At 45.1% G+C, this 14,414-nt stretch overlaps 1 pseudogene; it reads left to right on the top strand.

Annotated features, from left to right (window-relative positions):
* LOC123375768 overlaps positions 1-13,400 on the top strand; it is a 33,462-nt pseudogene extending 20,062 nt beyond the window's left edge.
* Positions 13,401-14,414: the final 1,014 nt, after the last annotated feature.

Raw genomic sequence — 14,414 nt, 5'->3', positions numbered from 1 at the left:
CCTCCACATTCTCAACCAGAAATGATGCTGAGGTCAGTCAAGAACAAGCCATCCATCGATGGCATTTCCCGCTCCTTGGTGCGGTGAGGGCCAGAAGCTTTCCGAAATCATCATGTATGCATTGTGTATCAAAAAAAAAAAAGTGAAAACTCGAAGAAGCTTTTGGATAAAGGTGGTTACATGTTGGAGAAGAAGGTTCAGATTGCAGGGTTGAAAGGGCTAGTTTTAAATTGGTGGATACAAAGTCATTTTCTTTTAAAAATTACTAAAAATATTGAGTTTAGAGAAACAAGAAAGGGTAGGCCAGCTGTTATGGATTGTTTCTCTTACTGCCAACTCAATGGTGTGGCTTCCATTATTTCATCACCAGGGCTCTTTGACATACCATTGGGAACACCTTGATCCCGACCAAGCCAAGTAATCACAATGATTAACTCTGGCCATTTTATTATGAAAGAAAGAAAAATAAAACATTAAACAAAATACCACAAATGACAGAGTGATAAACTGGTTAATGTCAGTGACAGGGAGGTGGGCAGTCATGCCTAGTGATCGGAACAGGAGGCAGGCCTAGTGGTTGGACAGAAGTCGTGTAGCCAGGCATCAGAGCCAAGGGTCCTAGCTGGAGTCAGCAGCCAGGGTCAGAGCTGGGTTACCTGGAGTGAAACAAGGCAGGCACTAGGGCTAGGACCAAGGCAGGAGTAGGAGCTATTGCAGGGTTTAAGAGCCATCTGCTGCCTCTTCCAAGCAATAAGCAGGGGAGCCAATGAGGCAGCCTGCTAAAGGCCAGCTGTGATCCAGAGACTGGCTTTGTTGCACTGATTCTGGAACTGTAACGTCCGTTAGTCTCTTTTGCAAGCCTGTCTGTGCTGAGCTTTTAAGAGAGATTATACCCTTGAGAGTGAACCCACCTGTTGGGAGGAGGGGTCACTTTTCCCTCAGTAAGTAAAGACCAAAGTAGAGTGTTTTCCAAAATTTTTGTGAATTTGGTTTTAGAAGATTATTAGATACTTAGGTGGTTAAAGTCTGGCAAAATAATTTGTTTAAGCCTATCTAGTTGTCAGGGCCGGCTCCAGGCCCCAGCACGCGAAGCGCTTGGTGCTTGGGGCGGCATGTCGTGGGGGGCACTCTGTCGGTCGCCGGCGAGGGCGGCAGGTGGCTCCGGTGGACCTCCCGCAGGCGTGCCTGAGGAGGGTCTGCTGGTCCGCGGCTCCGGTGGACCTCCCGCAGCCGTGCCTGTGGAGGGTCCGCTGGTCCCGCGACTCCGGTGGACCTCCCGCAGGCATGCCTGCGGATGCTTCACCGGAGCCGCGGACCAGCGGACCCTCCGCAGGTACGTCTGCAGGAGGTCCACCGGAGCTGCGGGGACCAACGACCGCTAGAGCGCCCCCCGCGGCGTGCCGCCATGCTTGGGGCGGGACTAGATGACCTCCTGAGGTCTCTTCCAAACTTAATCTTCTATGATTCCATGATAAAGAAATGTTGCATATTCATTAGACAGACTGCATGTCAGGAGTTGAAAATGTCCCCTAAGCCAACCCCGAAATCATAGAGTCAATAAGAGTGAACAGCAACCAACCAGAATCTAAAACAAGCATAAAAGAGGTTGTGGGACCAACGACTGCCAGAGTGCCCCCCGCGGCGTGCCGCCGTGCTTGGGGCGGCGAAATTGTAGAGCCGCCCCTGCTAGTTGTTAACAAGAATCCAAACAGTTCATTAGCTGGGCAAAGTAAGCAATCTTAACTAAATCCCATGAATTCGAAAACAACAAAGGTGTTGCTCCTTAAGTGGAAACACAAGTTGGAAGTAACCAGGGTCTTCTGTAAAAACTAGGGCTGTCAAGTGATTAAAAAAATTAATCGTAATTAATTGCTATCACTAGTTAATAATAGAATACCATTTATTTACATATTTTTGGATGTTTTCTATATTTTCAAATATATTGATTTAAATTACAACACAGAATACAAAGTGTTACAGTGCTCACTATATTTTTTATTACAAATATTTGTGCTGTAAAAACAAAATAAATAATATTTTTTAATTCACCTCATACAAGTACTGGAGTGCACTCTCTTTATCATGAAAGTTGAACTTACAAATGTAGAATTATGTACAAATAAAACTGCATTAAAAAATAAACCAATTTAAAACTTTAGAGCCTATATGTCCACTCAGTCCTACTTCTTGTTCAGCCAATCGCTCAGACAAACAATTTTGGTTACATTTGCAGGAGATAATGCTGCCCACTTCTTGTTTACAGTGTCACCTGAAAGCGAGAACAGGCATTCGCATGGCACTGTAAACTGTGACATTGTAAATAAGAAGCGGGCAGCATTATTTCCCGTAAATGTAAACACACTTGTTTGTCTTAGCTGAATAAGAAGTAGGACTGAGTGGACTTGTATGCTCTAAAGTTTTACATTGTTTTTGTTTTTGAGTGCAGTTATGTAACAAAAAACAAATCTACATTTGTAAGTTGCACTTTCACAATAAAGAGATTGCACTTCAGTACTTGTAGGAGGTGAACTGAAAAAGACTATTTCTTTTGTTTATCGATTTTACAGTGCAAAGATTTGTAACAAAAATAAATAATATTAATTGAGCACTGTACACTTTCTATTCAGTGTTGTAATTTCAATCAATATATTTGAAAATGTAGAAAAACATCCCAAAGTACAGTGAAACTCCGCTATAACGCAATGTTTGGGGTCCAAAAACTTCCATCACGCTAAATGTGGGGTTGCAGTATAGTGGGGTTTCGAACCAGTCAGTTTGTCAGTGGTCCCCAAAGCGGTGCATTGAGTGTGCGCTGCCTAGTTGCCCCTAGTGCCTAGTGCCCAGCAGGGGAGAGGAGCCACAGCCCCCCGCTCTGCCGGAGACAGAGAACTCCGAGGCTGCGGGTGCCGGTGCTCTCTGTCCCCGGCAGGTGTGGGGCCGCCACTTCTCTCTGGCTTCAAGAGGAGCCGTGGCCCCCCGCCTCCCGGAGACAGAGAACTCCGAGGCTGCGGGTGCCGGTGCTCTCTGTCCCCAGCAGGTGTGGGCTGCCGCTTTCTCTCTGGCTTCAAGAGGAGCCGCGGCCCCCCGCCTGCCGGGGACACAGAGCACCAGTGCCCGCAGCCTCGGAATTCCTCTGTCCCCGGCAGGTGCGGGGCTGCAGCTTCTCTCCCCTGCCGTGGTGTTGGGGACCACTGGTACTGTACAGTACTGTATTATGCCTTAAAGGGGAGCCAATCTATGATCGCGTTATATGCGATTTTGTGTTATAGTGGGGCGCGTTATTGCGAGGTTTGACTGTATTTAATAAATTTCAATTGGTATTCTATTGTTTAACAGTGCAAATAAAATTGTGATTAAACGCGATTAATTTTTTTTAATCATGATTAATTTTTTTGAGTTCATCGCGTGAGTTAACTGCGATTAATCAACAGCCCTAGTTAAAACATTTACCATCATGAATATTCTGTAGGTTTAATAGAATGAAGACTTTAGTGTGTTTATAGGAGAAATCAATTTCAATGAAGATATTCCTAGCATTCCTTGTGTGGGTTTAAACTCCGGTTTCTCTTTGAAAAGAAAAGGGCAGGGGATCTGTTATAGGCCCAATTTACCTCTTGATTTATTGCTCTGATAACACAACTTTGAATTCCTTTCACAATCATTTTCTTCCTATCAGGGTTTAAATGGTTATTCTTACTTGATGACTGCTTGTCCTTGGCTAGTAGAAACAGAAACCTTCCAATATTTTTTGATTAGCTTTAACATTTTGTTACATAATTAGCTAAACATGTGTCTGTTATATTTTCAAGCATCCCGGCTAAAACATTATTATGGCTATATCTTAATGTTCAGTAAAAGGTGCAGCACAAGTTTGTAACAACTTAAAAAAAAGTTAATATTTTATTATCATTTTTGGTATCAACCACTGAGGTCACTCCCCTACAAGATGCTACTTATGTAGGGTTACCAACCCTCTAGGACTGTCCCTGGAGTCTCCAGGAATTAAAAATTAATCTTTAATTAAAGATTATGTCATGTGATAAAATCTCCAGGAATTTGTCAAAGTTGGCAACCCTATACTTGTGATATATATACAAATGAAATTCCATTAACATACCTTGAATCCAGCAAGGACTAGTGATGGGCAAAGATCCAAAAGGTTCAGTTTTGAAGAAGCAACCAAAAGTTTAGCTGCTCATCTGAACTTCTTTGATCTAGAAATCTGGCTGTGGATTTCATAAGAACAGGCATTTCTCTTGCGATTTAGGTTATTCTTTGCTTCTGGTCCAAGCAGGAATCTTGGGAGTACAGCCTTTCTACAGGCATTTCTGTATGTCCACTTCTGGTCTGGTCTGAAACTGGTAAATACAGAGAAGCATGAAAATGAATATGCAATCAAAGCTAATTTTACTGGAGACTGGTAAAAGATTAGTTAGTTTCAAGTTATGGGTGAAAGGTTCAAATAGGGTCCTTATTTATCATCTAAACCTGGTCACCTATCTGCAATAAAATCATTGTCTGGAGTATGATCCTGAACAATCATGGTGAAATTTGAAGATGAAAGATCAAGATCCTCTCTGCATTCCGATCAGTTGTTTGTATGTCATAGCACTAGAAAATATAACTATCCTAGCAAATAGGAGATGGGTAAGATGTGTCCAAATAGTTTTCCATCTCCGATGGAAGTTTTAGTTATTGCAGGCTAAGGCTTTTATCTATATACATCAAAAATATCTGCTTATGGTCTTTAAAAATCTGAAATGATCTGAACTCCATTGCTTGTGTTCCCCCAGGGAAAGGATTATTGGTCTTACATGGGCCAAAGTGGTACCAGCATCGTAAACTGCTGACTCCAGGGTTTCATTATGACGTTTTGAAACCTTATGTGCCATTGATTGCAGATTCTACCAAAGTGATGCTGGTAGGAAATGATGACTGCTATTGCCATGTTTATTATGTTCGTTTCTTATCCTTGATGGGTTGAAGGCAAAGTGATGGCTCAAGAGCTTCCTTGCTGTTCTTGCTGTTACGTAGCTGTTATCAGCCTGTACAGTCTATAATTCCATGGACATTCTCTCTTTTGGTGGTTTAGCTTTTTGGATGAATCACATTTCTTTTCTGAGAAATAGCAACTAATTGGTCCAGAAGATGTACAGACTCTGTGGCAAAGCCTATAATAGCATTAAAAAAAAAAAAAAAAAAAAAGGGGACGAGGGCTGATCAGAGAATGGTGTTTTGAAGTAAATTAAAAACGCGTCTGCTGTCCTTGAAAATTTTTCGGGTTTTTTCCCCATCAAAACTTTAAAACAATTTTGAAAAACTTTTTGGCAGTTTACAGCCAAAATATTTGTGGGGTTTTGAGTTTGGTTTTCCAATGAAAAGTTGACCTTTTCAATGGAAAATGCCCCGGTGTTTCTGACCAGCTCTGTGAGGGACACGTTTTTAAATGAAAAGGTTTGTGAGGAATGGGTCCTGAACCACTGTACTCTTGAGTTAATTAATGCATTTTGCCTGTTAGAAACATAAGGAAATTGGCAGTCTGGGCCTTTCTTAAGTGGATTCCAGCTGCAGTATTTCCTTGCTTTTTCAATAGATGATAATTCTAGAATCCAGGGATTTGGGGTTCCCTTTTATTGTGATCCAAAAATCACATCTAATCCACAATAGGGATTGCTACTATTAATAAAGCATTAAATAGGTTCTTGGTGGTACTGTTGAAAGGTACTTATATGAAAGGCAGGATTCAATAAGGGATCTCGTGCATTCCTAAACCCTAGGACTGAGGACACTGCAACCCTGTGATCTGGGGATTAGAAAATACCCTGAGTTGCCAATATTCACAATGTTTTAAATTGCAATCTCTGCTTTCCATAGTACACAGTGCAACTACAGTTTCACTTCTCAGTGGGCTCTGTGCCAGAAAAATAATAGAGTTACAACATTTGCGAATGGGACCCTCATTCATTTCGGCAGCTACATTGTCAGGGGATCTGGGTACAAGAGCAACTAAATGTGCAATGCATTGTCCCTGAAAGAACTCTGATTCCATGTGGACAACACTGCCTTCTAGTGTGAGAATTAAAAACAGGCCTGCAGCAGAGATTCACTGCTGAGCGAACTGAGCATGTACAGGGAGAGAAAACGGAATATTGACGCACTGGCATGGAGTTTGAACCACACTGGGCTATTGTTACAGAAAAATAAAACACCTCTATTTCCTGTATGTGTCAGCCAATAGAACTGGGAGCGAACGGGGGACTTCTGCCGCTGAAAACATGAGTCTGTACATCTTGTATGGAGCTAAAGAGCCTCTGGGTGCAGGTGGGAGCTGTAACAGACCCAGGCCCTCTTTGGAATGGATCTGGAAGGGGCACACGTTCACTAACAGGTCACATCTCCTTAAGACTGACCAGTATCGTGGCCTCGTTTGCTGCCGACCTTAACAGGGCAGCAAAAGAGCTAATACGTTAAATATAATGGGCAAGATTCTCACTTGCCTTCTTGTGGCTGTGCAGGCGCATAATGTCCCACTGACAACAGCCCTTCTATTTAGCCTGCACAGACTGCAGCTTCAGGGGGGCGGGGGGAAGGGAAGGTGAGATCCAATGCGGCAGTGTTACTACTTCAGAACCCCAGCAAGTTGGGCAGGGAATAGGACAGGAGGGGAGCAGAGTGCCCACAGATGTTGTGGCTTCTCCCCCTGCACATTCCAGATGGCAGATGTAATAACCCAGTGCAAGCTTTGAGGTGTTAAGAGCTGGAAGCCATTTGCAGTGCACAACAACTTTACTGAACCTATAAACTTACAAACCATACAACAGATGCTATTATTCTTATATGTGCCTCTAGAGGGTGATCTCTCTCCCCGTAGGCTTGGTAGAATTTATTTATTCATTTCTATATCATGGACAGCTAATATTGATTATTTGTAAACATTTTTTTTTTCAATTCTTGATTTAAATATTGACAGTAATGCAAAATTATGGGTTAGCTTTTTTTCCAATCATCAATTCAAATTTTTCACAGTTTCAGGAAATGATGGGGGGAGGGTCAGACAATTATTTAAAGACAGAGATTGAGATTCAAAAACCATTTCTAACCATTAAAACACAATTTGTCAACATCACATTGACCAAGTTTAGTAGCCTTAAATCAAACTAAGTTTTCCTATCTGTATATTTTGATTTATTATCTATGGAAATATTTCCCCCCTCTTTGATTGTGTATGTATTTGAAATTGACATTCACTGACATTAATCAATGCATCTAATCCTTCCAAGCCTATATAAATCTGCCAATCTCCCCCCTCCCCACCAACACACACACAAGGAAGCAAGCTGCATCCTACAAATAATTGCATCAATTTACACGCCAGCTGATGCAAAGGAAAACCCAGGCTGGAGTTGCAAGTCTTCTAGTCAATTTCCTTCCAAGGGTTGCTCTTGGGCTAATCTAGCTATGGCCACCCTATGCATGAGTAAGACACAATACAAATCATATACCAAACCCTAAGCATCTGACATCCTCAGCCATCAGTGGCCTTTAGATCAGTCAGAACTGGTACCTGAAATCACTGATCAATGAGCAAATTAATTTTAGATTGACTTTTATAAAAACACCTAAGAGCCTCACAGTGCCACATTACTAAACATTAACAGCCTGTTGTGGGACCACTCAGCTGTTGTGGCTTCTGCTGTACTCCAACACTTCCCCTGGTGGTGGTTATTTCTGACCTCATCGTGATACGAGCCTTCGGCTTCTTCCAAGGAGGCCTTTGGCAATGAAATTTGACACATCGGGATGGGCTGTGGGCCAGCATTAGCGTGTCTCCAGTCTGAATTGACACTGGCAGTGTTGGCATGGGACAGAGATCTGTCAGGTAGCGAACCTGCCTTGTAAGGAAGAGGAAAGCATTGCTCAGGCTGAGGACAGAGCGTCTGGCATCCTATACATGGGGACTAAAGTGAAAGCTCACTCCTGTGCAGAGGGCCAGCCCAAGACCTTTGCAATCAGGGTTTGGCTAAAGAGGGACCGTTTGTACATAGTAATTTTTCTGACTAATTTTCCATACCATAAGATACCCTGCAGTGTAACGATCAAAGCAACTGACTCTGGACAAAGGCAAGAGAGAGAACGATAACTTGGGTCTATACTATAAGTGCCAAGTCAGATTCCTAGCTTACTCTTGTTTCAAACTGGCATCTCAAAATAAGAAATAAGGAGCGTTTCCCTTTCCCATGTTTTGTTGCCTAGAATACACAACTGGCTAAAGATGTCCCTCGTTTATTTTTAAGATGGAAGGTAAATGCTGACACAGCAGAGCAAGGCATTTCTGGGCCTTCTCACCTGTCTCTTTCCTGCACTAGGATAAGTGGGAACAGCTGATCGCACAGGAGAAGTCAGTGGAGCTCTTTGAACATGTCAGCTTGATGACTCTCGACAGCATCATGAAATGTGCCTTCAGTTACCAGAGCAACTGCCAGACGGACAGGTCAGTACCAGATGCTCTTGGGTCCTGATGGAAGATTGCTATTCATTGGCTGTGAATAAACTGTGCAAGTTGCTTATGACTGGTAAATTTACCCAGCTTCATTTTAAAAGTTGTCCAACAGTCCATGCAGTTTTAATGGGTGGAATGCACAGGAATCCCACCTCCGGCTGCCAGCCACTCTGTGCCAGAGGTGACTTTTACATTTCCCAGAGTATTACAGTGTCTCAGCATGTACATTTCCTTCTCAGCAGATAACCCACAGCAAAGATTCTGCCTCTGCCAGAGTGACTCTGGGGCACCCAGGAGCGATTGCAGTACTGAGAACGCTGCCGCCTTTTTCAGGGTGTGCAATATTTGCTTCCCTCCCTCCTGAGGCAGAGAGGAAGGATGGTCTTGCAGTTCAGGCATTGGCCTGGGACTCAGGACCTTCTGGCTTCAATTTCCAGCTCTGCTACAGATTCCTTTGGTGCCACTTAATCTCCGTGCCTCAGTTTCCCATCTGTAAAAGGGGGATAATAATTCTCCCACTCCTTGACTGTCTTGTTTAACAAACTGTGTATTTCCCTGCAGCATGGCCCAGTGTACATACAGGACCTAGACCAGAAGAGCTCTGGTCTTGCATAAGGCCTTCTGATGCTATTGGATTATAACTAATAGTGGTAGCCCACTCCTTCCTGGTGGTATCTAGTTGTATAGATGGAGTCCTTATGTATTTGCCCCTCCCTTCTATTCTTGGTCACCATCTTCTGCTTTATAATCCCATTCAGCTGCTCCCCCATGTTACATTACGGTACTCAAATTGATCAAACTTCGGCGAGAGAGAAGTGTTCCCCCAAAACGACGTCGCTGCTTTGTAGCTTGTGACTAGGTGGTGCCGGGCATTGAGGGTCTCCATGGGTGAAAGTGAGAATGGACCGTGTGCACCACGACATACAATATTTGATTTCCTGAAAGCAAATCCCTTCTTTTGTCCCTCACCTCCAACCCCAGGGAGAATTCCTACATCCAAGCTTGTCTTTGACCTCAGCTACTTGGTGCACCACAGGCTGCGCATCTTCCCGTATCACAATGATCTCGTTTATTGGCTCAGCCCTCATGGTTTCCAATTCATGAAGGCCTGCCAGCTTGCGCACCACCACACAGGTACTTCCCAACGCCCTGGCCTTTGGTTTTCTGAATCCTTTGTGCATTTGGGGTGTTTCACATGGAACCCTCTCTAGCCACAAAACAAGCAGCAGCCATCACAGCACCTGATCAGTGTGCTCCAACCTTCTCCTAAAAGGCTAGAGCTTGAGTAGTGCAGACGACCTGGCCTCATATGCTCCCTGACCTCAGTGCCGAGTCTTCAGCCAAGGGTCCAGTTACTTGTCAGATGTATCATTGTTTCTCATGATTTAGCATAAGGCAGCTAGGAACCAGGCTGAGACCCAGCAACTCGTTCCACATTGGCTAATGAATTGCCTTCCTGGTGTAGCAGCTTTGGGTGCTGACTCATGCCCCGTCTGCACCGAAATTGATCAATGACCTTTCTCTGAATCCTAATTCTGCCATGTTGTTCCTGGAGTGTAGTAAATGGGGTTGGCAGAGGTGCTGAGGTAAATGGAGTCAGGATAGGAGGAAGTCCCCCACTCCTGAAATCTCTCCTAACAACCTTATTTGCTGAGGGCAAAGAGAGCCCACACCCTCAAAGGTAATTTAGACCGCCTAGACAACCATTGATTTCAATGAAACACTACGAGTCTAAATCTGGGGGATCTGGCCTACATACTATGTAACTAAGTGAGTGCTACCATGGTTTTCCCATAAGGTACGATGAGGGTTGGTGTAGTTGAATGGCCACGCCCCACTTTGTGCTTGGAGAGCACGCAGGCAGTCTTCCAGGACTACAGTGCTCTACTGGGTGTAGCTGAAAGGTTTTTATTCTTCAATCGTTTTCTAATGCAGACCACGGTGAGCCGGGAGCGGAAGGAGTCCTCTCAAGGACGAGCGAGAACGTGGAGAAGGTCCAGAAGAAGAGGCACTTGGAACTTTCTGGATATTCTTCTCCACGCCAATGAGAGTTTATGAGAGGAATGTTGGTGCACTAAATACCACTAAGCATGGGGTAAGTGTTTCCCTGTGCTTCACCCACCAGAGGCCTGGTGGATACCAGATGAACTGCACCCCTGTGCTGAGAGCCAGCACAGGACCAATGCACCACTTTGGCCCTTAAATGAGGGCTGAAGTGATGCCTAAGCCTCATGGCTGGCCTATTTGCATAGAGTGAATTTCACCTGGTGATTAAATAAAATAATTCCCCCTTCCTCATCCTACTGAAAGTTGAGCGTGCCTCCAGACATTTAACTGCAGGGCCCCCGTAGAGAAAGGGAAAAAAGAAGTTAGTCCCCGTGCTCAGTTTAGTGACCAATCGAGCATCTATATGTAAATCTCACTTCTTGTCTATAACCTACTTTTCCAATCTGCAGTAAATTGATTCAGTCCACTAGGGAGCCCCCATGCTTCAATTTACCCCTCTCTAGCATAGGCAGGCCTTGCTCTCAAGTCTTCTTTCCAGCTGTCATTTCATAGCGCTGGAGTGTGAAGATATTCTCTTCTCCCTTCCTCATGGTATGCTTGCTGGAAGCTCGTGATGTGGCGTGTTCCTCTACACAGAAGAGTAGAGAGGGCAGATTATATTTACAAGGGGACAGAACACCCATTCCCAGGACAGGTGGCATAACCTGGACTAAAAGGGCAATATAAAAAAAAAGAAATGTTAATGTAACCCACACACCTTCTGGGTGTGGTGTTCTGTCCCCTCTAGTGGCACCAATACCACTTAGGGTACGTCCAGACTACCTGCCGTATCAGCGGGTAGCGATCGATTTATCGGGGATCGATATATCACGTCTCCATCTAGACCGCGATATTATCGATCCCCGAACGCGCCTCCCTGTTCGACTCTGGAACTCCACCGGAGCGAGTAGCAGTAGTGGAGTCGATGGGGGAGCCGCGGACGTTGATCCCGCGCCTTGAGGACGGAAAAAAGAAACAAAGTTTTCACCCCGGAATAAGATACTTCGACTTCAGCTACGGTATTCCCGTAGCTGAAGTTTGCGTAATCTTATATCAACCCCCTCCCCCAGTGTAAAGACCAGGCCTTAGAGAGAGAGAAAGAGATTAAAGAGTCTGCTCAACAGCCTTAGCTAACAAGCCAGTTAGCTTTTAGCTCATGCGGCAGAGGCTCATGCACTAAGCTCCAGAGGTTCCAGGTTCAATCTGCCCACGGATGACCAGGGACTGTCATCATTCACATAGACACAACTGGTCAAAAGTTGGTACAACTTCATGGCAGTCAATTGGTTAAGAACAGAATGCATTTGACCCTTTGGGTCCACCAGAACAGGTCTCTGAAGGCAAGTGGGAGAGCATTCTTGCTGGAGAAAACCAAAGAAGTGTGCTGTAGGGAGCAACTCTCCACTGTTCCCTCTCAAGAGGAACCAAACTGCCTCTTCCCGTCTCTGAGCCAGGGAAGGCAGCGGCAGGCGTTGTCCATGGGCACTGTAACAAAGATATTTTTGGATTCCCTGCCTGAACTGGTTGGCCTAGTGATAGCGAGCATGATGAGTGACTAAAGTTCCTATTGCTGGATTCATTTGTGCCACTGAGAGTGTCCATGTTTTTTTTGTAGGATGAAAACGGAGCTGGATTATCCGATGAAGACGTACGTGCCCTGAGGTGGACACGTTTATGTTTGAGGGTCACGATACCACGGCCATTGGGATCTCCTGGCTCTTGTATTGCATGGCCCTGTACCCAGAGGCACCAGCAGAGAATCAGGGAAGAGATCCAGGAGATTCCAGGGAGACAGGAATACTATCCAGTGGTGAATCTCCCATTTTCCGTATTTATCTGATTCCTTCCTATCAATATTGTCACTAAGAGATAATGTATAAATAAATGGTTAAGTTAGAAAGCCAAGGTGCTCAGGGCCTAGGTTTCAGAGGCACTGAAATACCACAGTAGTTTCTGACTTCATTTGATGTAGTAGATGCTACGCCCTTCTGAAAACTGGGCCTGCAATATCTATATCAGTGGTTCTCAACTTATTTATCATTGTGGGCTGCATATGTGGCCCACAATTTGTTACCTGGGCCACAGGGGCCGGGTGGCAGGGCAGCGGCAGCCCGGACCCGGATCCTGGAGCCTCACCATGCAGGGCCAGCCAGTTGCCCCGCCCTGGACCCTGGCCTCTTGCTGCATGCTGCTGGCCAGCTGGCCCGGAGCTTGTGGGCCTGGGCGTCAGCGCCGGACCCAGGAGCTTGTGGGACTGGGTGGTGAGCCTAGACCCCCCAACCGGGTGGGGCTGGCTGGGAGTCTCAACCCTGGACCCCCACCATGCAGGGCGGGCCAGCAGTCCTGCCCCACAGTGCTGGCAAGCTGGAAACCTGGACCCCGCCTCACGGGCCGGCCTTTAGCACATGGCAGAGCTGGGCCAGCAGCTGTGGGGTAATTGGGTCACATGCGGGCCCAAGAACCGCTGATCTATATTTTTAACCTCGTCCGTGTCACTGCATTTCAGGGCATCGGGCACTGCAAATACGTCACTCCTCAAATTAAGTCTGAGCAGATGTATGGGAAAAGTTATATTTCCAAACACACAACCAGAGGTTGTGGCAGATGCAAACAGTGTGTATGCTCTGTGTATAGCTGTTGCTTGCTGGAATAGCTGTAAGCTGGAAATATGTGTATCACTCACTCACACCCTTGCCTTTGGGTCATTTCAGGGATGACCTTGGTAAGATGACTTACAGCATTTTTCCCCCCCTGTGCCATTTAGGAGAGCCTATACGCCTTTACCCTCCGGTACCTGGAAGTGTCCCGACAGCTCAGCAAATCCATCACGTTCCATTCGATGGACGCACTTTGACAGAAGGATCTGGATTCAGTTCCCTATTCTCCATTAATTTTTTAAATGGTCAAATTCTGCTCTCAGCTATACAGGGACAACTCCCATTGACAGCCATGAAGAGTTACACCTAACGGAGAGAAGGCTGTGGCCCGCCCCCTAAATAAGTTATATGCCATTAGAAAGAGCAAGCATTTTATATAAAAAGCTGCAGACAGCACGCTCTGGTTGGCAGGAAGATGAAGTGCAGTAAGAAGAAGGGGATTAAGAATCAAAACTGTTGGAAACCAATTGAATTAAAAAATTTCAGTCACATTGTTGACCACTCTAATATCGCGAAGAGCGGAGACTTAAGTCCTTAAGAAAGGGGCACTCGATTGCTCTAGGGGCTGGTGTTGGGTAATGGAATTGCCAAGTTGCGCCATTGAAAAGCAACATATGACGTTAGTGAGCAAGAATTATTTGTGACCACTGGTCATGGGCCTATATGAAATGAATCAGTGATCTAAGTTCAACTAATAGATCCTATGGCTGGAGGGGACCATTGTGATCATCTAGTCTCACCTTCTGTATAGCACAGGCCAGAGAACTGCCCCCACCCTCCCCAAATAATTCCTAGAGTAGAAAATTCTTTTAGAAAAGCATCCAATTTTGATTGATTTTAAAATGGTCAGTGATGGAGAATCCACCACAACCGTTGGTAAATTGTTCCATAATTACTCACTGTTAATTTCTGCCTTTTCACAGTGGATTGGTACCATATCACACAAAACCCCACCACAACTGAAACACAACTGAAGAGAGTAGAGAGGGAATGAGAGCTTGGAGATGAAGCTCCCTCCGGGCCAGTACTGTGAAACCTTGGCCTGGGGCAGGGGGCAACTGACGCTGCTCCTGCCTAGGACATTTCTTATCGGTTGACAAACAGATTTCTTTCTGCAGGATTATCAGGCCAGCACCCTGCCCTGCTTCTGAACATTGCACAATATTTGCTTTAAAAAAGAATGAGGAAAGTTGGACTTTGCTCTCCTGTAT

This window comes from Mauremys mutica, chromosome 8, assembly GCF_020497125.1.
Source record: "Mauremys mutica isolate MM-2020 ecotype Southern chromosome 8, ASM2049712v1, whole genome shotgun sequence".
NCBI lineage: Eukaryota > Metazoa > Chordata > Testudines > Geoemydidae > Mauremys > Mauremys mutica.
The sequence above is the reverse complement of the archived record's forward strand: the minus strand, read 5'-3'. Positions and strand labels throughout refer to the sequence as shown.